Source organism: Thamnophis sirtalis, unplaced genomic scaffold (assembly GCF_051295495.1).
Source record: "Thamnophis sirtalis isolate CommonGarterSnake01/CBP01778 unplaced genomic scaffold, rThaSir2_p1.2 scaffold_1, whole genome shotgun sequence".
In the NCBI taxonomy this organism is placed as follows: Eukaryota; Metazoa; Chordata; class Lepidosauria; order Squamata; family Natricidae; genus Thamnophis; species Thamnophis sirtalis.
Genome location: NW_028261381.1, coordinates 85,581,234 through 85,607,306, shown reverse-complemented (window position 1 = coordinate 85,607,306; position 26,073 = coordinate 85,581,234). Strand labels below are relative to the sequence as shown.

Sequence of the window (26,073 nt, the reverse complement as noted above, 5' to 3'; positions counted from 1 at the left end):
TTCCCTGCCTCCCAAGTCCCAGCTTATTGGGAAGAATGGGGATTTTGCAGTATTCTTCCCCTGGAGTGGGTTGGGAATGGAGATTTTGCAGTATCCTTCCCCTGCCACGCCCACCAAGCCATGCCCACAGAACCAGTAGTAAAAAATTTTGAATCACACCACTGCCCTGCAGCACTCACAAGTCCTCTGAGGTGTTGTGAGGAGTTGGTTCAGGCTAGGAAGAGGTTGTGGTGCCACATGGGTGGATATGGGTTGAGGAGGGAGTGTTGTGGTGAAGATTCAGTTTTTAAAACACTCAAAACATATTGTTTTGAATGATTTAATAGGGTGCATGCATTCTTTGCATGATTATTGCAATAGAACTGTTTTGTGAGTGGCCATTACCCACAAGTCCCCTGGCCTGCTTGCAAGTTGTCCAGGATTTACAACTTCCATCCCCACTATCATTACTTGTTGGAAACTAGCAGAAAGTTGCAGTTATGTCAGGTCCTCAACGACCCATGATTTTTGCTTAACAATGGCAACAGGGAGTGTGGGATTGCAAGCAGGTAAGAGTTGTTAAGCAACGTGGTCATGTGATATATCATTTTATCATTATTTAGCTGCATAACTTAGCAATGGCAGTTGGGTTCCCAATTACTTTTGTTAAGTGAGGACTACCTTAAATGTTGCACATCTAAGATGCCAGTGGCCAGCTCAACGTCAGTCGTGTCAGGGCACCTGTAGTGGCCAAATGCTAATGCAGGATTTCCCTGAGACACTTCCTCACTCTCATTATAATCTATCTCCTTCCTTCCTTCTTTCCCCTTTCCTTATTTTTCCTTCCTTGTTCTCTTCCCATCTGTCCTTCTTTTTCTTTCTCTTTCCTCTTTCCGTTTCTCCTTTCTTGTCCCTTCTTGTATGCCCAAATGCAAAAAAGGAAATATTTCTCCTTTTGTTTTGTTTTTAATTTGTTTTGCTAGCCCTCTGCCGGTGAAAATGGAGCGGGGGGGGGCATGCTGGCAGAGGCACTGCAGGTTGGTCCTTCGCTGTTTCCAGGCTGACCCCCCGGGCTGAATCCGGCCCACAGGCCTTGATTTTGACACCCCTGTTTTGAAGGAATACCAATTCTCTTGCTCCCTTATATCTGTGGAACTCTTCGTATTTATGGAATTAAATCTCTAACCTAATAATATTCAGCAGCAAAACTATCCCCAATTTGAAGAACCTGACACAAAAATCAACAATGAAAAATACATTCCTGTCCATCACTAATCTAGAAGCAGCTTTATTTCCCCAAATAAAAGTATATAAATAAATTCTGCCCTTTAAAATCCCTAGAAACTGATGAATCTATCGGAAGGCATAAATAGCAGTGCCTGCAAGGTTTAAATTAGCTTAATTTCTTTAGTATATGCAGGCATGTCCTCCATGCTGTGCCTTATTAGACTTTTTCATGTCTTTTGATACCTATTTATATTTTCTTTCATTAGTGATTTCAAACATTCCATCTTGAAGGCTTCCTACTACTTTATTTCAGATTATAGGAAAGGGGGGAAAAAGGAGAAGCTGCTACTAACTGTTAACAACACACTGTGCTGCACAACAGTTACAGTTATTGTTTTTTAAAGCCTGGGAAAGTGGGGGGAAAAGTCTTTGTTTGCTTTGGCAAGCAATTACTGATCTTTCCTAACTAACAAAAAGAGATGAAAGAGGAAGCCACATATATTTTCCCAATTCTTTAAATATAATCCTTATTGTTTAGGCCTTGGGTACAGCAGGCTTGCTGTTTATTTAGCACAATTCTGTACCAATGTATAGTTTAGATTTCCAGGTGCTCCAAAGAAGAGTTAATGTACTTTAATTAGTATATAAGATGGGATTTGTCAAAAGCACATCTGACCAACTGCAACCTACACAAGAATATTGAATCCAGAAGCATCCAAAGATGCACATTGTGGTTTTAGGAACTGTATAACTCCATTCAACATCAGTGGTATTCCATTACTCAAATAATATTATTTCCAATCCAAAGAATGTTTGCTCTCCCTCATCCAAGAACTGAATATGTGCAGCAATTTATGAGTTCCATAGCTTCCAAAGCTAAGAATTAGTGGAAAATAAAGGCAGTGTTGTCTGTAATTCACAAACTGTTGATAATGAGATTCATTATACAAATGGCTTATTTCAGTGGTTTACATTGCTCCATGTGTGCCCATAAACACATCCTCTGAGAATTATCAGCCTGTGGAGTGGAAGTGAATCACCCCAAATTACTTAGATACACAAGTCTCATAATGTGCCTCATAAATCCGAGCCAGAAAGCTATGATAAGGGAACATCATGATCAATACTATCAAACACCACTGAAAAAACATATACGATTATTCTAGCCACATTTATTGATCAGGACATACAAGTCTCCTTTCATCTCTAAAGCAGGACATACAGTAATCTAGGCTGGAGAGATCTAGATAAAATGGTTTCCTCCAAAATTATAAATTATTCTAGCTCATGAACTTTTTGCTAGTCAGCTAACTAAGGTATGTAGGAAGCACACCACAATAGTAGTGGGGGATTTTAACTACCCTGACATCAACTGGGAAACAAACTCTGCACCAAGTGGAAGATCCAACAGGTTCCTAACAAACCTAGCAGACAACTTTGTTTCCCAAAAAGTAGAGAAGGGAACAAGGGAATCAGCCATATTGGACTTAATTCTCACTAACAGAGAGGAAATGATAGAAGGTGTTGAAGCCACAGGAACCCTGGGGGCAAATGACCATGCAATATTGGAATTCAACATTATGCAAACACAAGTAGTAGAACAAAGTGAAACAAGAGTCTTGGACTTTAAGAAAGCTAATTTCAATAAATTTAGAGAGAGCTTGGGAAAAATTCCATGGATGAGAATCCTCAAGGGGAAAACAACTCAAGAAGCTTGGGAAATTTTGAAAAATGAGATTACAAAAGCCCAGTCTAGCACAATACAAATGAAGAAGAAAAATAACAGCTCCCAAAAGAAATCAGCAAGGCTGCATAAAGAACTCTCTGACAAATTGACAAAAAAGATAAGTATAAAAAGTGGAAAGGGGAGGGACATAACTAAGGCAGAATATCAGCAAATAGCCCAAGCATGTAAAGATGAAGTGAGGTAAGCTAAGGCTCACAATGAAGAAAGGCTTGCCACAAAAGTAAAAAATAACAAAAAAGCTTCTTCCAACATGTTAAGAACAAGAAAAAAGTTAAGGGAACAATTAGTCCATTACTGGGAGAAAGTGGCAAGAAGGTGACAAGCAAGAGGGAGAAAGCAGAACTATTTAACTCATGTTTTGCATCTGTCTTTACACAAAGGAATAAAACAGTCCAACCTATCAAAAATAGCACCACAAAAATCAGGTTAGGAACACAAGTTGAAATAAGGAAGAAAATGGTAAGTGAGCACCTATCTACCCTAGACGAATTCAAACCACCAGGACTGTATGGATTACACCCCAGGGTTCTGAAGGAACTGGCAGACGAGATCTCAGAACCACTTTTCTTTCAGAGATCCTGGAGCTGATGTGGTTCCCATCTTCAAAAAAAGGGAAAAAAACAGATCCAGGAGACTACAGACCTATCAGCCTGACCTCAATACCAGGAAAGATTCTGGAAAAGATAATCAAGCAACGAATTAGCGTACACCTAGAAGCAAACAAAGTAATAGCCAAAAGCCAACATGGGTTTGTCAAAAACAGATCACGCCAGACTAATCTTATTGTATTCTTTGATAATATGACAAAATTAGTGAACCAGAGGAATGCCGTCAATATAGTTTACTTGGACTTTAGTAAGGCATTTGATAAGGTAGACCATAACCTACTACTAGATAAAGGAGAAGAATGTGGGTTAGACAGCATCACCACCAGATGGATTTGTAACTGGCTGACCAACTGCACTCAACGTATAGTCCTCAATGGAACTGCATCTTCATGGTGGAAAGTATGCAGTGGAGTACCCAAAGACTCTGTTTTGGATCCAATACTCGTCAACATCTTCATCAATGATTTGGATGAGGGAATAAATAGGGAACTCATTAAATTTGCAGATGACACCAAGCTGGCAGGAATAGCCAAAACTCCAGAAGATACGCTAAAGATACAGAAGGATCTTGACAAACTTGAACATTGTGCACTATCTAATAAAATGAAATTCAATGGTGAAAAGAATAAGGTTCTACATTTAGGCAACAAAAACGAAATGCACAGGTACAGTATAGGTGGTACCTTGCTCAACAGTAATAACTGTGAAAGGGATCTTGAAGTCCTAGTGGACAACCATTTAAATATGAGCCAGCAGTGTGCAGCAGCTGCCAAAAAAGCCAACACAGTTCTAGGCAGCATAAACAGAGGGATAGAATCAAGATCAACACGAGAAGTGTTAATACCACTTCATAATGCCTTGGTAAGGCCACACTTGGAGTACTGCATTCAGTTTTGGTCACCACGATGTAGAAAAGATGTGGAGACTCTAGAAAGAGTGCAGAGAAGAGCAATAAAGATGATTAGGGGACTGGAGACTAAAACATATGAAGAACGGTTGCAGGAACTGGGTATGTCTAGTTTAATAGAAAGAAGGACTAGGGGAGACATGATAGCAGTGTTCCAATATCTCAGGGGTTGCCACAAAGAAGAGGGAGTCAAACTATTCTCCAAGGCACCTGAGCGTAGAACAAGAAGCAATGGGTGGAAACTAATCAAGGAGAGAAGCATTTAGAACTAAGGAGAAATTTCTTGACAGTTAGAACAATTAATCAGTGGAACAGCTTGCCTCCAGAAGTTGTGAATGCCCCAACACTTGAAGTTTTTAAGAAGATGTTGGATAGCCACTTGTCTGAAACGGTATAGGGTTTCCTGCCTAGGCAGGGGGTTGTACTAGAAGACCTCCAAGGTCCCTTCCAGCTCTGCTATTGTATTGTATTGTATAAAGATAGTTATGAATAAATGTTAGGTGACTGTTAGTAAGGATTAGGTATTGGTATTTTATGCACGTTACAATTATTTACTGATTTGGATGCATTTACCTGCATGGTCCAAAGTATCCATAGAAGACAATATACCAGCTGTTTTAATATTGACTTATATTGACTAGCGTATCTGAACATGAATATGTGTAACCCTGTCTAAAAGTGGCATTGCCAATTGGTTACAGTCAGACTGAGTGCATAAAGCCATCAAGTACACCAAATGCATAAAGCCATCAGGTACACAGACTAACTCTGTGAACACTGAACATTGTGGGAAAGAAATGGCATCAATACTGCTTAATTACAGGTATAATATGCCTCAAGTTCCCCCCTCTCCATCTGTGTAAAATACCACCTTCTTTCTTATCCAGTTTTCAGAAACAATTATGCATGCAAAGGTAGAATTTTATTTAATATAGGTGGAACACTGCGGTTTTTTAATCAAGCTTTACAATTATTGTTTATTAATACATGTTTAAAAATAAAATAGGGTGAATAAATGTTGATATTTATTAAAACCAATGTACCATTCTAGTTTCAAAAATAAATATATTGTAAATGTTTCCTACAGTGATTATTTTATTATTATTATTATTATAGACCCATAAAGGGAAATTCATTTAGACCAGTCTCCAAACCATGCATTCTCACTGTGAAATATAGAATTAGTAGGCCAACACATCTACAAAATATCAAATTGGGGAAGTTAATATAAAGCACACTTTTCATTTGTATTGATCCTATTAGTTTTTGTAAGCAATTCAATATTTAAATTTGAAAAATCCCATGGTTCACATCAAAAGGAACAATGAAGATAAATAGAAAAATACTAAGAAAATGCTACATATTTAATTTGCAAGAATACTTGTATGCAAACATTAAATTTCATTTAGCTTGTTATACATAATGTGTAATTTTAAAAATATAAAATACTGACATGCACACAATATAAAAACTGTTTTGAGCTTAGCAACAAAATGCTAACAACTGATAATTAAAGGTGTAAGTGTATTATTGGGAACAAAATATTTATTTCACAACTCCCATAGAAATACATTTGCAATTTCACAGATGGTTGTTTATGAGGTGTTCATTCAAAACAGTGTCTTCAGAATGTAAACCATACATTGTTAACCAACAAAATGTCCATTCATTCTTAAAACACTTGATAAAGGAAGGAAGAGGAGATATGTTTACAACTGAAAATATTTTCCAGAAAACCATCTGTAGCAGAGCTGAGTCCCACATCCATTAATTGCTGACTCCAAGCCAATCACTTCTAAAAGTGAATACAGCATGCAAACAACAAACATCAATATGATGATGCATTACTACCTATTCTCAGAAATGCCCATTTTCCATGGTTGCATAATTTCTCTTTTAAATAAAACATAACTAATAAGAAGTCAGAAAAACAACAGCACAGAATTGTTTGGAATATAATGCAAATTACTATTTTATTCCATCCTTGTTTTGCTCTATCTTCAATTATATGGAGGCAATCAATGTCACAACGATATTGATTAAAGGAAAGAGTAACATAAGATGCCCACTATGTAATTATTCTTCTGGCAAAGATAATTAATTTCATTCTCATTATAACTTCAATACTACTTTTATACTTTACTTTTATAATTGTATTTTCAGCTGAAAAGAGAAAAACAAAATATGACTTGTGTATAGCAACTCTCCTTGTTTCCCAGTAAACATGTTCTCATATTTATTATATTTCTATATTGCTGGATTCAAAAACAACTTCAAGTACACAACATATAACAAAATGTGGATGATTCTTGTAAGACTGCACAATAAAGTACTGACCCAGAGGCTCGAAGGGGGCAGTTTTTAAAATGTCAAACCTTAAAAAGTTCTTTCCGTAAAGATGACCTAAGACATCATGACCATGGAAGAAATTATATTAATTAGAAAATCTGTCAACCATCTTTACACATTCTGAGGTCTCCCAGTTATCCTGGGTTTCAACTAAATTTTCTGCTAAAACAGCCAAGCTGAAGTTTATCTGAAGTTGACTATATCTAGGAAAAGATACTATGTAGAAAAAGTTGAAACTTTTCACCACCCCAGAGTAAAAGGCCAACAAAAAAAAATTGAAACCTGAAATTGGTATGTCAATTTGGGCAGGGGAGGGGAGAAAAATAGTTGATTGATTGATTGATTTACTGACTGACTGACTGACTGACTGACTGATTGGGATAAATACTCCACTTCTATCCAAGTAGTTTATAGCCTCTTGCAGAAAAAATAAAGTAATAAAAGAGAATAACAAAACAGTGGAATTACAATAGCAAAAACAGTAAATTAAAGATTACAAAAAAAAACCAATTGTGAGGCCAACAGAACAACAATATCCAAGCACAAGGCAGAGTGGGGGCTTCCAACTTGTACTAGATTCCCTCTCAGGGCTGCTCACATTGAAGATTTTTACTTTATCCAACTTTTCATTCTGACGAACAAAAGAAGCAGGAGGTGAAAGAGAAATTCAAATGCATTTGCTTGTGTTTTATTTATTTAAACTAGTTGTTTTAATATGCTGTCATGCCTACACCCTATTTTATTTGATCTTAATATATTTTATATTACAAATCACTTTGGGGAAATCACAGTTTTCAAAGGTGGCTAAGAAATCCATCATTAAAAAAAAAGCTTTAGGGGTCTGAGCCCTCAATCCTTGTCTTTCATGACTAGATTCTCAAATGGCAAAACTGGCTGGGTTTGGGTGAATTTTGGGAAGAAGAGAGAAGAAATCCTAAATAACAACATAGAAAAACTTGGTTTATCATTGGTATGCATGTATCTTTTAAACAGAAAACCTAAATCTATAGTGTGCAGATGATGTTTCAATGCTCTTAAATATTAAGATTGAAAGAAGAGCCAGATTCAAAGGTCTAAATATAGATTGGAGTTTTCATTGGGCACATAGATAGCACCTGATATAAAAACTAATATCCAAATACAACTTTTCCTGGGGTTGTGCCTCAACTGTGGAAAGCAGCAGTATGAGCCCAAGAAAAAACACAGCTGGTTTTAAGGTGGCTCCAATAGCTACACATGCATCCGTGTCTTCTGAATCCTAAATGTTTTAGTCTGAAACTCTGACAGTTCTACTAGGTTGTTTCCAGAGTAGTCTTTCTGTGGATGGGAATGCAGGAACAAGAGCCGTACTGAATCAAAGAAGAATTTGATCAATTTTCCTCTTACTCTGCAGCCTTTTGTACCACTTCTCATATTCTCTGGAGGACCACATATCCCTCCAGGTCAGCATTGGAAGAAGATGGGATTGGCAAAGATTACCTTTTCCCATTTCCAGTAGGACAACCCATTTGGGAAGTCAGCTCATGAGGATTTACATTTGACCCCACTGTGATTCTGAAATGATTTGAGCGCATACATTTAGCACATATCATTTAGCCGCCAGAAGTAGGACTGTTATCACTGTCAACTATTCTCTTTCTAGCTAGGAAATTAACTCTTTAAAAACTTCAAATAAAAATACCATAAACATGCATGCACCATGATATTAGTTTATCCAATATATTTTCCTCATTTGTGTGTGTGTGTTAAAGCATGAAGGACACATGCAGCTGTTCACAATATAGAGGCTCTTAAACACATTCAAAGGGATTCCTGATCTTCACATTGAGAAACCTCATCAAACACGTTCAGAAATAATAACACATAACTGTGAGAGGTCATCTGTTTCCAGAATAAAGAGGACCTGAAATTAAAAAGTGCTTTGTGATAATAAAAAAACCACATTGTTATTCTAAAACATAAAGCAATTTTGACAGAGTTGAGAAGGGACTACATTATGAAAAACATCTATTCCCAAGTTTCTTTTGTATGGCCCTGCATTTTAGTTATTGCTGATCTGAAATTGTTGGGAATAATATTCCACATTTCTTTGGAAAGGGACCCCCCCCCATTTTTTCAATTTATTTGAGGTAATTTCATTAAACTGTTGACCTCAATGGCTGTTACTACCACAATATCACAGCAAGGTAATGCAACATAAAAACAATATTAGCTAGCAGAAAAATTTAAATGTAGCAACCGAAAGAAAATATCCAAATCCTTTGGACAGATAATCAGTCACAGCAACAACCCTGGAAAAAAAATCAGCAAGCACTGCAGCATCCCTTACCTTTGAGGCAAAATGCTCCACATCCCATTGTACACTATCCAAGTCATCATTTTAACAGCTAAGTCCTCTTCTTAACCGCTCTCTCTTTTGCTGTCATAGCTGTATTATGCTTCCGAATCCATTTCTTGACAGAACACTCAATGCATATTGCACCTCTAAGCTCAATGCATTATAGAGTTGACTGACTGCCTATATAATTTAATATGATACCACAAGAGACTCGTACACCATCTGCAGAGCAAACAAAGTTTGCCAGTCTCATTTTGGCAAAATTTCATTCTGGAAAGCTGAACGTTTGACATACTGTGCAACATCATTTATCCAACTAGCTTACAAAATTCTTCAGTCATTAAATTTTATTAGGATGAATATTATTATAGCAGCAGTGAAGGCTGGGAGTGCATATATTGAGAAACCAGGGAGCAGCACAAGGTAACCCTCCCTCCTTTTTCCTTCAGTTCTCTTTTCACTGCTTGATCAATATCTACCTCATAATACAACTATCAAAATTATTCATTTTTTCTCTCCTGGATTGCCTGCTTTTTTCTCTCTTGCACCTCCTTTGTTTTTCTCCTCTCCATTTCCTATTTATACTCTCACACAGAAGTTTAAAAGTACCCCATTTTATTTAATAGTTTCAAACCAATCTGCAGGTCTTCACACTGACATCCAGGTAAATATAAGTCAACGACATACTATACATGACTAATTCATGTGCTTTGGTCTAGTGTGATGTTTCAAGCACTCCCCAATGATTTAAATTAGATGTTTATGAAAAATCTGTGCAGCTTCAAGCATCTCTGAGATTTCCCCCTCTTTTCTGTATTTCTCTATTTGCCACACATTACTCTCAACAATGGAGAGATCATGTGATAGGGTCAGCCGAGTCCCCTTTTTTCTTTTTCTGTAATGGTGCCAAAGCGAGATGGTAATCTGTGACAGCCACTGGAGTTAAATGGTTGAGTATGTTTGGGAGGGTTGTGGGATGAAGGTTGTGGAAGGAGCAGAGAGGATCTTTTGGAATTTTCAGTGGCAATTAGCAGGTGTAATTGGCACCTCCATAGCAGTTGGTGAGGAATGGTCCTGTGGGAGACCATTCAAAATTAGAATAAAAAATGGACCAAGAGCTGGAGAGGAAGCTAGAGCTGGAGTTGATTGGCTAGATCCAGAAATCAGTTCTGGTGGTAGCCATAGCAATGATACCAATGACCGTGGAATATGCTGGATTGGAACCATCCATTAGCTGACCAGCCAGATGCTAGCATGGTGGTAGAGAACTTGTCTGGTGGTAGAAGCGTACTTATTATTGGCTGATCCTTGGGGTAATGGAGCTTATCCAGTATATACAACCTCAGTGAGCTGGAGTGCTGGTAGAAAGCAGGGATGGGAGCAAGATCAGGCTAATGTGTGAGAAAACTCTTTTTCTATGTTCTGCCTTTTCCAATGTCTTGCTATATTTCATTTTCCGTTCATATTTTAAGGGATTAAATATATAACAGTACAAGTACTAAACTTCAGTTAAAATCACAGGAGGGCTTTTTTTAAAAGTCTGATTTTACCACTTCCTGAACTACATCATAGCAAATCAATTATATAATCAGTTCCAAAGGTGAAACATCCAGACAATCTCACCTAAAATTTCAGAGGAGTAGAATTACATTTATGATGTTTGAAAAACATTTCAATTTCCTCTATGACATTTATTTAGGGTACCAGATGTTCCTGTGATATCCCTATCTCAGGAAAAAAAACAGTTCTCAGTCTTACATGAAGTCTGTTCTTTCCATTTCTTATATGTTTTTTTCTCCCATCTAATTAGCATCTTAATTAAAAACTGAAATTTTATCAATAAGAAATGAAAACTTTCTGAGATGGTTTTGGTCGTCAGAAGTTCAGAGGTAACATAAAACTAATAGGTTAATTTGTGAAAATTGATGAATACAATATCTGCCATATAGCACTTTTAGCAACATAACAAATAAATATAGAAATAGGACCGGAATGGTTGGTTAAAAGGTTTTGTTCCTTGAATAGGAAATTGAATTAAACCATATAATGCCAATTACTGTCATTACCAATTATATTATGCCTTCCTAGAAATAATGCAGATGCAAGATTCTAAAGTTACCTAGATGTTTGATGTTAATAGGATAAAATTATCTAGGCCATGAGAAAATCCAGATAGTGGTAGAAAGAAAATACATTTCCCCCCAAATTATGTATTTTTCAATTGAATAATTACATACTTCAGAGCACTAATTGCACAAGAAGCAATGTGCCTCCAATGTATACATTAGCAATTTGCCCAGTTAGTATTTTTATTATTATTTTGCAAATAAAAATTATTCTAAAGAAATCTGGCAATTTTTCTCTTTTTGAAATTTATCACAACAAATCAAATTCAGTATTGTATTATGACACTTTTAGCCATAAAATGGTGAAAATAAAAATTATTTTAGGGAGGACATATTTCCCTCCTTCCTTCCTCCATTTTGGAAATACGATTAGTCAATTGATATACTTGTATATAGTTTTTACTATTTCAGTGCAAATAAATTTTATTTCTAGCTATCATGGCTAATAATAAGTTGCTTCTTGTAATGCAAGAAGATCTTTTGGCTTGTTTTCATACGTACCCCTTATCAGAAGATGTAGAAGGGACTACTGGCTAAGACAGATTCTGCATGGATTTATTCAGGTTATCAATGACATATCCTAACAGCTTTATGATATTTCCCAGAAACATTTCTTGGATCATTGTTTGTCAACAGGTTGCTAGATACTGGACTCTGGTCCTGTTCAATTAAAACATTTCATGCATGTTTATTAATTTATGTTATACACCTCAGTTTTTATAAAAACTTTATTAAAAAATTATTAGAATACAGGACTTTTATTCTTGGGTTATCTAAGTTGTATTATTGCAATAAATTGCATAAAAATTCTTCAGCAGATGAAAATTACCATTCAGCCCCAAATTAGAAAGGGCCGATTTGGTCTTTGAATATTATTGTGATGTATCTATCACTTTCCCCAAGGGTTCAAGACAGCTTACACAGCAATTCCTCATCCAATTCTTCTCTACAGCAACCCTGTGAGATAGGCGGGCTGACAGAGAATAACTGTCCTAAAATCACCCAGTGAGCTTCCATTGCTGAAGATAATGGACTATAGTTTATAGTTTAGTTTATAGTTTATTGGAATTTGTAGGCCGCCCTTTTCCCTGAGGGGACTCAGGGCGGCTCACATAAACTAGGAAGGGGGGGGATACAGACAACGAAATAGAGACAAATAGTAAAATGGTAAGCAACATACATCCATCATTCGGGAGGGGTCACTATCCTTATCCCCAGGCCTGGCGGGCGAGCCAGTTCTTCAGGGCTGTGCGGAAGGCTTGGACGGTGGAGAGGGTGCGGATCTCTACAGGGAGCTCGTTCCAAAGGGCCGGGGCTACTGCTGAGAAGGCCCTCCTCCTTGTAGTTGCCAGCCGACACTGGCTGGCCGATGGAATACGGAGGAGGCCTAACCTATGAGATCTTATTGGTCGCAGGGATGTAATTGGCAGAAGGCGGTCTCTCAAGTATCCAGATCCACTGCCATGGAGGGCTTTATGGGTGATTAATAGCACCTTGAAGCGCATCCGGAGATCGACAGGTAGCCAGCGCAGCTCGCGGAGGATAGGTGTTATGCGGGTGAATCGAGGAGCACCCGCAATCACTCGCGCGGCTGCGTTCTGCACTAGCTGAAGTCGCCGGATGCTCTTCAAGGGCAGCCCCATGTAGAGCACATTGCAGTATTCCAGCCTAGAGATCACTAGGGCCCGAGTGACTGTTGTGAGAGCCTCCCGATTCAGGAAGGGTCGCAACTGGCGCACCAGGCGAACCTGGGCGAATGCCCCCCTGGTCACAGCCGTTAGGTGGTGGTCAAATGACAGCTGCGGATCCAGGAGGACTCCCAAGTTGCGAACCCTCTCTGAGGGGTATAGAATTTGACCCCCCAGCCTGAGTGATGGTATATTAGTCAGATCTTTGGGAGGAAAACACAACAGCCACTCGGTCTTTTCCGGGTTGAGCACAAGCTTGTTAACCCTCATCCAGTCCATAACGGCCTCAAGACCCCGGCTCACCACATCCACCGCTTCATTGAGTTGGCACGGGGCGGACAGATACAATTGAGTATCGTCCGCATATTGATGGTATCTGATCCCGTGCCTGCGGATGATCTCTCCCAGCGGTTTCATGTAGATGTTGAATAGTAGGGGGGATAAGACCGACCCCTGAGGCACCCCATAATTTAGGGGCCTAGGGGACGATCTCTGCCCCCCCACTAACACCGACTGCGACCTGTCCGAGAGGTAGGAGGAGAACCACCGTAACACGGTGCCTCCCACTCCCACCTCCCGCAGTCGTCGCAGAAGGATACCATGGTCGACGGAATCGAAAGCCGCTGAGAGGTCAAGGAGGACCAGGATGGAGGGATGTCCTTCATCTCTGGCTCTCCAAAGATCATCCATCAATGCGACCAAAGCGGTTTCTGTGCTGTAGCCGGGTCTGAAGCCTGACTGGAAGGGGTCTAGGTAGTTTGCTTCCTCCAAGGACCGTTGGAGCTGAAAGGCCACCACCTTCTCGACAACCTTTCCCAGAAAGGGAAGGTTGGAGACAGGGCGATAACTATTAAGGACAGCCGGATCCAAGGATGGTTTCTTCAGGAGGGGTCTCACCACCGCCGCTTTCAGTGCGGCGGGGAAGTTCCCCTCCCGAAGGGAGGCGGTCACAACCGCCTGGATCCAGCCTCGTGTCACCTCACTGCAGTCCCTGACCAGCCATGAGGGACACGGATCCAAAGCACAGGTGGAGGTACTTACAGCTCTCATGGCCTTGTCCACATCCCCAGGGGTAACATCCTGAAACTCAACCCAGAGCTGTTCTACTTGGTCCCCCAGTGTCTCGGCTGGAACTGCAGGAATGGAGTCCAAGTCCGACCGAAACCGAGCAATTTTGTCCGCTAGAAATTGGGCATATTCTTCGGCTCTGCCCTGCAAGGGTTCCCCCGCCTCCCTTTTGTTCAGTAGGGAGCGGGTTACCCTAAACAGGGCGGCCGGACGGGACTCAGCGGATGCAACCAGGGTGGCTATATGTGATCTTTTTGCTGCCCTGAGTGCCCTGGTGTATTCCCTGGTGCAGGTGGTTACCATTGCTCGGTTCGATTCGGACTTGTCGGACCTCCAACGGTGCTCTAGGCATCTCCTCCGGCGCTTCATCTCCCGGAGCTCCTCGGTAAACCAAGGGGGTCTCCGGGATCCGCTGTCTCGGAGGGGCCGCAGTGGCGCAATCCGGTCGAGGGCCTCCGACGCTGCCGAGTGCCACGCAGCAGCCAGAGTCTCCACCGGACTGTGGGCGAGAGTGTCAGGAATAACCCCAAGCTCTGTCTGGAACCTTAACGGCTCCATAAGACGCCTGGGGCGGAACCACCTGGTCGGTTCCTCCTCCCTACAGTGGGGGTTTGGCCTCCGGAAGTCGAGCCTCAGTAGGCAGTGGTCTGACCACGACAGGGGTATGATGTCACTCCCCCTCAGACCAAGATCACAAATCCACTGCTCCGAGAGAAATACGAGGTCAAGCATGTGTCCCGCTGAATGGGTTGGGCCTCGAATTACTTGGGTCAAGCCCATGGCTGTCATGGAAGCCATGAACTCCTGCGCCCCGTCAGAGCTTTCACCGAGCGACGGCAAATTGAAGTCCCCCAGGACCATCAGCCTAGGGAACTCAATTGCCAGCTCGGCTACCGACTCGAGGAGCGAGGGGAGGGCTGCTGCAACGCTGTTGGGAGGCAGGTACGTTAGCAGCAGACCCACTTGACCCTTGAGGTCCAACTTTAACAGCAAAGACTCACACCCGACAATCTCCGGAGCAGGGACCCTACGAGGAACTAACGACTCCCGGATAACGGCGGCCACACCTCCACCCCTTCCCTGGGCTCTAGGCTGATGCAGCACCTGAAATCCTTCTGGGCACAGTTCTACAAGGGGGACTCCTCCCTCTGGGCCCAGCCAGGTCTCAGTAATACATGCCAGGTCTGCCCTCTCGTCTAAAATTAAGTCCCGGACGAGAGGAGCTTTATGGACAACAGACCTGGCATTTAGCGACAACAGCCTGAGACCAGGGTCCTGACTACTCACGCCATCTGGTCTTGGAGTGGGACTCCTAGGGCCGGAAGGAGGGATCTCTGCAATGTAGCGAACCCTCCTTCCCCGGTAATGGCCTGCCCTAAAGTCCCCGCCGTATCTGCCCCTCCCTGTTACGACCGCAATACCCCGACCCTCTCCTGTGTCGCTGGTCCCCTCAACCACCCCCATCGCCCCCGCCACTCCCGGCAGGCCCTCCGAATCATACATACTCAAACACTCTCCCAAACAATTCCCACGTAAGTTAAAAACATAAAAATACAACAATAATGGCAATAAAAAGTGGGATCATTCATTCAATTACATACATACCACTAACATATCCCATACAAAGTAAGAAAAGAAGAGGTAGAGAAAAGAAAGAAAAAGTGGATTGCGCAGTTGATTAGGGTGCGAGTCCAGGCAGAGCCAATTGGCTCTCGATAATAATTAGCGTCCAGTTCTGGTCCAGAGAGGGTATACAGGGGCGTAACTCACGTCCCCCTTTTTTACAGGTCTGAATAGGTCCAAAGAGTCCGGAACAATTGGGGAAAACAGGGGGTCTTCTTCCACAAGCGATGCCCCAGATATAGTCCCAGAGATGGTAACAGGTGGTCGTGTTAATAATGTTTAAAGCCAGATGGAACTGAGCTAGCGGGGCTGAAAATCCAAAGTCTGTGACCAAAGGTGGGCAAGGGTTAAAATGCCACAGTAGGGGGGCGTCAGATGGTAGATGGAAGACGCAGGGAAAGGCCTCACCGCAACCAGGGAGGGCAAAGAGTAAAATGCGTCCAGAGGGCCACTTGACCGAGCAGGGGCAAGGGAGGGAGGAGGCGATGCTGGAAGGAAAGTGAGGCTGGATAGTGAGGGCAGCTGTCCGGAGGGGCCGATGCAACATCAAAAGAGAAAATCGCCCATCCAATCTGCTCAGACCCCACATTAGTTCAATTCGTCCTCTCTCCCTCCAGAGCAATAATGGTCTTACAAAGCCCCAGTGAGGCAGCTCAATAGGCACGATGAAATCGCCTAGATCGCCGAAAAACGCTGCCGTTGTAGCAAACGTGGCGCCGCCCCCCCCACCGAGTAATGCAAGCAGCTCACGGCTTTCAGACCACCAAAGTTGTACAGTCCGGGGTCGCCCAGAAGCAGCGACCCCCGCAAAGGTCTGGGCTGGTTCAGCTGGTTCAGTCTGAGCTGGTTCTCTCTCCCTTTCAGGCCCGATGAAATCGGTTAAGGCGCTGGGAGACGCCGACATAACGCCGCCGCCCCCCACCGCCGAATAACGCAGGCCGCTCCCAGCAGACAAAACAGCAGGTAAAACAGACCTCCGAAGTTGTGCAGTCCGGGGTCGCCCAAAAACGGCGACCCCCGCCAAGGTCTGGGCTCCTCGGGTCCCTCGAATTCCGGACATCCCCAGGACCCTCCTGGAGAGTCGAAATTGTTTGATATTTAGGCTTTTTTTCAGCGTTTGCTCGCCTCGTCAGATCGGAGCAAAACGCCTGGGCGCCATCTTCCGGTCTCGCACATGCGCAGGACTAGGACCTGGGTCTCTCTACATTTCTAATCCAAAACCTACATAGAATCACTTTGCTTGAAATGGGCGGCCATATAAATATGACAAATAAATAAATAAAATAGAAATATGTAAATGGTTGTTATGATAGTTCCCAGAACCTAATTTAGGGGCTGGTTTCGACCGTTACAGAAAGGGAATGTACAGTTTTTCTCTGATCATGGACCACACTTGGCTTTGTGCAGCATGTTAAAGGAAAAATTTCCCCAAAATAGGAGAGACTAAAACATGTCTGAGATTTGAGCGATCACTGCTTTTAAATATCAGAAAGGATACCATGGGCTCTGTACAGTGACATGCGGTGAGGTTTATGGCTGGTGAGGCAGTCCTCTCCCCCGACACCCCACTGACTAAAGCACTTTCTTTCGCCTGCCTGAGCTCACGGCAGCCTGCCTGAGCTCTGCTGCGAGCACAGGCTGGCGAAAGAAAGTGCTTTAGTCAGTGGGATGTCGCGGGAGAGGAGGGAATGCCTGAGCATTGCATTTATTAAAGAAAAAAGAAAAAAAGGAAATTTGAAGGAAAAGAGGGAGCGTGGGGTGGGGGCATCAGAAATGGAGAGAGGAGGAAGAGTGAGCGCGACACTGCAGCTTTAAACAGAATGACAGAGTTGAAGCCTCTAAAAAATGTGCCCTCTACTATGAGGCATGAGAATTGCGTGCCTCCGTGACCCGATAAAAGGGAGAACGTCAAAACCGCACCCGACTAAACCGTGTCGCTAAAACCGTGACATCATCAATGTGGCGACAACAGCGCGGAGACAGAAGGGCGCTTTACAATAGCGCAGAGACAGAAAGCCGATTTCACTTAAGGTAAGGGTTAGGTTTAGGGTTAAGTTTAGGGTTAGGTTTAGGGTTAGCTTTAGGGTTAGGGTTAGATTTAGGGTTAGGTTTAGGGTTAGGTTAAGGGTTAGGTTTAACGTTACGTTTAGGGTTACGTTTAGCGTTAGGGATTAGGTTTAGTTTTACAGCGCACTTCTGTCTCCATGCTGTTGTCGGCGCGATTCAGCGCTCATTTGTCGGAGCGCTTTAGAACACGCGGTTTTATCAGGCGCGGTTTTGACGTTCGCCCTTTTGTCGGTGAACCGCGTGCCTCAACTACATCGGCAGTTTTTAGGCTTTTAACCCTCGCTTAACTCTGCTTGAGAGCCTAAAAAGTCAGACTAGATGAGACATGCAGTTCTCCTGCCTCATAGTAGAGGGCGCTTTTTAAGAGGCTTTTTTAAACAGGCAGTCATTCACAGTGTGGCAGCAGCTAGCTAGCCTAACCTCAGGACTTGCCTTTTCCCTTTTACATTTTTTTCCCTTTTCATGATTGACAGTGGTGAGGCTGTGCCTCCCCTGACTGTACGTCACTGGCTCTGTATGCATTTATTAGTTTATTTATTTGATTAATATAATCACACAGATCCTGAAGATGAAATTCAAATACTTTGGCCACCTAATGAGAAGGAAGGACTCACTGGAGAAGAGCCTGATGCTGGGAAAGATTGAGGGCAAAAGAAGACGGGGATGACAGAGAATGAGGTGGCTGGATGGAGTCACTGAAGCAGTAGGTGAGAGCTTAAATAGACTCCAGGGGAAGGTAGAGGACAGGAAGGCCTGGAGGAATGTTGCCATGGGGTCGCGATGAGTTGGACACAACTTCACAACAACATCAACAATCACACATCTCAACAAATGACTCCAGATGGCATCCAGGTGACATAAGACATAAAAATAATTTAACGAACATAATTAAACATATATTGCACTAAGTGAAAGGGTTAATATGGATGTTGATATAGTCAGGAAACTGGGTCCTTAACACGGTTGTGACTCAGGCCGCTGCACACAACCAAATACCCTTCACCTTCTGTATTCCTTAAAAAGACTTTCCTCAATTTAAGAGATGTCCATGGGGGCAGTGCTAAAAATGTCAAGGTGAGGGCTACAACTTCATGATTGAAATCCTGCTCTTATCTTTGGGTGTTACACCTGCAACCCAAGTTAAAAGGCTGGGGCTTTGTATACTTGAAAATGGCCATCGTAAACCCTCTCTACGTGCTCTACATGGGGCTGCCCTTGAAGAGTGTTCGAAGACTTCAGTTGGTCCAGAATGCAGCCGCACGAGCGATCGTGGGTGCCCCCAGGTACAGCCACGTCACACCTATCCTCCGCGAGCTGCACTGGCTACCCATTAGTCTCTGGATCCGCTTCAAGGTGCTGGTCATTACCTATAAAGCCCTTCATGGCATCGGACCTGGGTACCTGAGAGACCGCCCCCTGCCGATCACCTCCCATTGACCGATTAGATCACACAGGTTAGGTCTTCTCCAGATTCTATCTGCCAGCCAATGTCGGCTGGCGACTCCCCGGGGGAGAGCCTTCTCTGTCGCAGCTCCAGCCCTCTGGAACGATCTCCCCATGGAGATCCGGACCCTTGCTACCCTCCCGGCCTTCCGCAAAGCCATCAAGTCCTGGCTGCTCCTGCAGGCCAGGGGGCTTTCAAAATATCTAGCCCCTCGGAAATTGTGACTGTTGTGTATTTTAATATGTTGTTTTGTGTATTATCCTCTTCCCTTGTTTTATTGTAAGCCGCCCGGAGTCCTTCGGGAGTGGGCGGCATACAAGATCAATAAAACTAAACTAAACTAAACTAACTCTCCAAAGATCTCTACCCACTGGCTCTTGCCAGCAAATTTTAGGCAAAAATTTAGATCTGCTACATTCCTGTCCTATGTGGCACAGTCTTTCCTACAAACCCCAGAATACCATTTTAATTAGATTCTTCATCACTTTTATTGCCACATCAAACCCTGTTTTAGTCATATAATTTACAAACAATGTTATTTTAAATTCTGTATGTTGTATGAGTGGTTATAAAAAAACAAACTAAAATATAAATGAGGTAGCGATAATGGGCAGAGATGAGTACTGGAATATATTTAAAATGCTGTTAACAGGCATGTCATCTTTCTCTTAATTTGTCATGGAAGAAGTATAATAGATGATTTGTGGGATTTTCAGCAAGTAACAAAGAGACAGCTTTTTATTAAAGCTATGAAATTAAAAAATATGATTTGTTTAAAAATCTTACCCAAGAAATATACTTGAGTAGGGTAGGGGACACCATTGTTAGAGCAATCCAACAAATACAGAAAGAGACTTCAGATCTCATCTGTTTCTATCTGTTTCTATGACCGCTCATCCAAAATAGAACAGAGTATAATCAGATTTCGAGATCTGATTGATCTTAAAAAGAAAGGTAATGTTTGGAAATGGGTTGAATCTGGTTAACCAACTGAGAGAGAATGTTGTTGTTGTTAATTGCGAAGTCATGTCCGACCCATCGCGACCTGTTCCTCCAGGCCTTCCTGTCCTCTACCATCCTCTGGAGTTCAGAAAATACAAAATCCTATTTTTTTTCTCAATATATCCATATAGGACAGCAATTTGGAAAGCTGGTAGCTCCTCTACTCTAAGTCTCCTTTCTCCTTGTTTGTCATATGCTTATTACACATTACATATATGCACATACATATTACATACAGACAAAGATATGGTCACTGCTGGTAAAAAGGTTGGAAATAATTCCAGAAACCATATTCCATCTTTTTCCAATCTTGTTCTAAAATTGCATTTGGGTCTTTCTAAGTTATTGGCAACTCCAAAACCTTCTATTTTCCCCCCTTGGATTACTTGTTTCTCTTTTGCATACCTTCCTTATTATGGGCCTACTTTGATTATTTTTTTATTCTTCACAAATCAAGTGACATCCCAATAATTCTGAGAGATTGCTAAAAGATTTGTCCTGCTACCACCATTAAACCCTTTTTTTGGTTTAAAAATTCTTTTGTTTTGTCTTTTCTTTCCTTTTGTTTCTGAGGCAATGTGACCACGTAGAACATGCAAAAGATATAGAAACAATAGAGTTTTTATGTTAACATTTAAATGAACAAACAAATTACCAGGCAATTAAATGTTTTGCAGATGATGTTTCACCCCACATTCTTTCCTTTATTCAGACTGAATGTGTCATGGACCAGTATATAACTTTTTACAGGATCACAACCTATTTATTGATCTCCGCTCCTAAACAGTTTTGTGATTTATATAGAAATATTTGTATATCACTGTTGTCAGAGTCTTCTAAATCTAAAATGATGAATAGGAGGGGAGGGAAAAGCCATAAAATTAGAAAGGAAATTTTGCACCTTGCCTCTAACAACAATCTTATAAAAATGTATCAATATTCTAAGTGGTATTAATAATTCAGCATGTTCAATGAACGTTGAATTGGAGAAAATCTTTCCCTTCATGTTTTGCATCTAACGTTTTCTCTGTGCACACATAAATATGTGTCTGCCATCTCAGCAATGAAAAGGAATCAATATTTTAGTTAGACTATGTGCATTAGCCCAAACCCTTAATCTTGGCAGCAATCTCAGGCTGGCTAGAAAACACGTGCGAGTTATTCTTGATATAGGAAGATGCTCTCATCATAATTTCCATTATGTAAGTAGACTTTCACCAGGAGTTTTTGATAATTTCATTGTTGGTGTCTGTTTGCTCATGGTAGTAAGGCACAAGGGAATATAAACAGCACATTTATCCAATTTCATGTTGTAGCCAAATGAAATAGCTCCAAGAATGATCATTTTTCAGACATCTAAGTTGTTAATAATTAGAACTGTTGGATATAAAGGAATAGTACAATACAAGCAGTATATAAGAATAGATAGATTAGGAACTCTATCCTTATTTACTGTATACAATTATGTAATTAGGTTATGCTATTCTTTGTTTTATACCCAACTCTATCATTGTCTGTCTGTCTGTCTGTCTGTCTGTCTGTCTGTCTGTCTATCTATCTATCTATCTATCTATCTATCTATCTATCTATCTATCATCATCCATCCATCCATCCATCCATCCATCCATCCATCCATCTATCCACGCACCTTCAATGGGATGTATTCTTTCTTTGAAAATGGATATATTGATATATAGGTGTATATACTCATATATACAGGTAGCCCTCAATTTACAACCACAATTGAGCCCAAAATTTATGTTGCTAAGTGAGATGTTTGTTAGGTGAATGTTGCCATATTTTATGAATTTTCTTGCCAAAGTTGTTAAGTGAATCACTGCAGTTGTTATGTTAGCAACATGGTTGTTAAGTAAATCTCACTTCCCCATTGATTTTACTTGCTCAAAAGGTTGCAAAAGTGGTCACATGAATCACATAAATATAAGTCAATTGCCAAAAGCCTGAATTTTGATAATGTGACCATAGGCATGATGCAATGGTCATAACTGTGAAAAAATGGTCATAAATTACTTTTTTCAATGCCACTGTAACTTTAAACTGTCACTAAATGAACTGTTGTAAATCGAGGACTATCTGTACAGAGTTCACAATTCTACATACTCCAAATAACTCAAGGTGGATTATGATCCATAAAGTGTATAATAAAATAAGGTGAAACGAAGATCACAATACTTAATTAAATATAAATAACTTTAATAAATAGAGATTCTTTTACAAAGAATAATTGGGTCCCCTAACCTTTAAGTTCTGGTTGCAAAAAGCATACCCGAGATTTCTCCTGATACTGAAATGAAACCAATACTGATGCTAGCCAACTTCCTGAGAGAAACATTCCAAAATCAGGATGTTCCTCTCATAAGTAATTCACTGCTGATTTCTCCCCTGCCTCAGTTGTCAGACTGATTTTTAAATATTTTAATATTTTCTTAGGTACAAACTAGAAGAAGGTTTTTCTCTCAAGCATCAAGGTTTTTTTTGGTATGGACATCTCTGAGCAGGCAACCTTCTACATTAGAAGATAGACATAGAATCAAAGCCGCCTATCTTCTACTATTCTTGCACAGTTGACCAAATTCTCAGATGCAATTTCCATCTCCTTTTGAGGTTTAAATAGGTAGAAAAGATATTACTAAATGTTCTTCTTCTTGGAAATTTCCTGAGAGACATATAGCAGTGAGAAGGCCCATTTTAGGATGGAATAAAATCATCTAAAAATTTATGTCTATAATGTAGTAAGTAGGGAGACGGATACCATGTGTATATGTTATTTATTCTGGATAATTCAAAGCGTAGCTCTGATATCTCTCATTTAAAAACGAAGAAAAGGGAGTTGGCTGGCCAGATGGTATTTGAGGGCCAGAGGTGGTATTTAGCCAGTTTGGACCAGTTCACCTGAACTGGTAGCAGAAATCAGGGTGAGCCTTACAAGTTTAAATGTCATTACTAAAACCAGATATTACATGGTTTTCAGTTCCTAACTGTAATTTCCTATGGCCTAGAAACAGGTTGTCAGGTGCAGGAAATCAAGAGACAGGATAGAACTCAAAAGCACTCTGAGTTTACTCCATGCAACCTATACACAAGAATCTGATTTACTAATGATCAAGGAAAATTGATGACACATAAGAGTAAATGAACGTCATAGGGGAGGGGGGGTGGACTTTGGTCTCTTACAGGGACATAGAAACTCCAAACTGATTATGCATGTGACCCCAACCTCAGGCTCAGAAAGGTCATCTGTTATACAGATGTTCTTCCAGAGATTGCCATACAACACTTTAGTAACAATAGAAAAGAATACATGTAGCCCAAGTTTGAACTATGGAATTCTTGGCAATCTCTGAGCTTGGTTATTTGCTTGCACTTATGATGTTTTTATTACCTAGACTGGTAATAAAACATCTGCAAGCAAACTCAGAGAGAACCAAGGATTCCGCTTTAGTAACATCAACCAGCATGCTGGAAGTTGCAGTTTAATATTAATAGGTGGTCCACCAGTTGTATCTCCTTTAATTTGGGAAGAACAAATCTGCTTTCGTTTTTAGATCAAGCAACTTTTATTATAATAGAGGGGAAAATATTTCCAGAGTGTTTTCACAAAACATGGAAAATATGTAAAATGCAAAGTGCCTACCATTTTAAAAAATATATCCTCACAACTCCCAGCTTCTTAAGTCATCACCCAATGAACATACAACTAGTATGTTAAAATAACACTGACAGATGACCTAAAAAAATGTTTGCAAAATCCTGTCCCTCTCTAGAGGGTACAGAAAACCCAACAGGAACCTGCAATGAGACAAAGAAATAGCTGAATGATAATGGATGTAAACTAAGGCAGCCTGTATCTGAGAAGATTAAGGGTTTTAAACAGAAAGCAGCAAAAAGTCAAAAGAAGAAGTTAAAATAGCTAATAGGAAGTAAAACAATGGTGAAGTAATATTTCCCTCTTTATGATGGGTAAAAAAAGAGTGAGTGGTCTGGAAATCACTGAAACTTGGTCTAGTACAATCTAGCATGCAATGAAATAGTCAGGCCAATGTGTTGAAAGTGAAATTATTTGGGAGTTGGTCTACATAATTAACAGATGGTTTAACTACTGTAAAAAGGATGCTGCAACAGTAAAATTATATTAAAAAGAGCATAGATTTCCAACTACATTTGTTCCCTTGATTCTAGTGTCTTTAGTTCCTGGTTGACCTTCTAGTCCCTAGAATCTAGGGATTAATCATTTTTAATATTATTAAACTTGCATTTCTTTACTCACAAAAAATCATTGGGTGCTATGTTAAATGCAGGATGTTAAATGATTATGATTAGGAAAAAAGAATATTAAGATATGCAGTATTACAGATTAAAAAAAAAAATGCTCACAGCAACATGGGAACACGAAAATAACATGTATCTGTGTGAAACTCCTTAAATGCACATTTTCCTGGGATTATGGGCCAGTTGTAGCAACCAGGCAACAGCAGGAAAAAGTGTGACTACATTAGGGGGTTAGAGGGAGGGAGGGGTCACATTTTCATACACCCCCCATTCTGAAGCATATTTTTGCCCTTCTGAAGCACTTCCAAGCTGTGTTGTTTTCATTTATGCCATAGACTTTTTATTAGCTCAGCTTTTAAAAAAAAAACAAGGCAAGAAATGAAACAAGTGGAATGGGGGAGTTTGGCTTCTCTCAGACATTGCTATTGAGTTTTGATCCTGAGATAATTTTATCTGGAACAATTTTCATTTATTCCTCTTATGATTCACATATACCCTATGTTCCTTGATTTATAATATGCAGATTGGCTTACTTTTTTGAAATTTCTGCCTTGTTTGTAGATGAAGGTTTGGTTTCTGAATGGTGTTTCATGACTGGATAAATACAAACAATCTGTTTAGCCCTGTGGAGAGAGATTCTCTCATTCAGTTTCCATTTGCTTATGTTCCCTTGGGATTTTCACCCTCAGTGGCTCTCGCCTCTGAAAGAAGTTGATAAATTTGGCCGGAGTAACTCCCAAAGGGTTAGGCAAGTTTGAACAGCTGGGCATTCGGAGGAGCACCTGCATGCAAATGCAGTCCAAAAGGAAACCCTCCAGCCAGAAGTAAATGACCTGACATTAACCATCAGTAAGTGGAAGGAAATGAAAGATATAAAGGAAAATGATAAGAAACAAAAGGACTTTACAGAATAGAGTGCACAGCTTTTCATTTGTATTTCTCATTTATGCATTTACAAATTGCAGAATCGAGGTCTGATCCCATCTGAGGGGTGGGGTGGGGAGGAACAGTTTTATTCAGATAGATTTTTGAACTTATAGTGCTAATCCAGAGACCTATGACTAAAAATAAGCAATAGTCTGCCTAATTGGTTTGGCACAAGCTTAGCTTCTGATTGAAATCAAAGCTATATTAATAGCAGGTGTATGCTTTTTGTTACAGAGCACAAAAAGGAAAAAAAATCCTGAACCATACCCTTTCTTTTTAATTAGGAACTGTGCTTGAAGTCAATACACTTGGCTTCTCAGCCTCCCTACTTTAAAAGGGGCAAGGGAGAAGGATAATTTATGTAAGATTTATATGAATCATGTTCTACACACACACACAAAATGATGCATAAAGGAATGAAATGGGTAAGAGTGAAACAAATCACATCTGATTTATTTCAGATCTAACACTTAAGTTCAAGGCTCTAAAGCAAAGACTTAAATAGGCAATGTTAGAGAATTCTCCTGCAGCATCGCCAACATTTCAGTATTCGCTCTTTATCTGTGGGATCAAGTCTGTTAGGAAGGTTTGGTAAGTGTTACTCAGCCATCATTCCTGGTTATGTACATCTGTGGTCAATTTTCCATGCTTTTTCCCATAAAAGGTAAATTAGGCGCTGTACT

The 26,073-nt window shown here is 40.7% G+C and overlaps 1 protein-coding gene across 2 annotated transcripts in view; it reads right to left on the bottom strand.

Annotated features, from left to right (window-relative positions):
• Window positions 1–26,073, bottom strand: part of PARVA (parvin alpha) — an 82,887-nt gene that overhangs the window by 31,251 nt on the left and 25,563 nt on the right. The window lies entirely within an intron of this gene.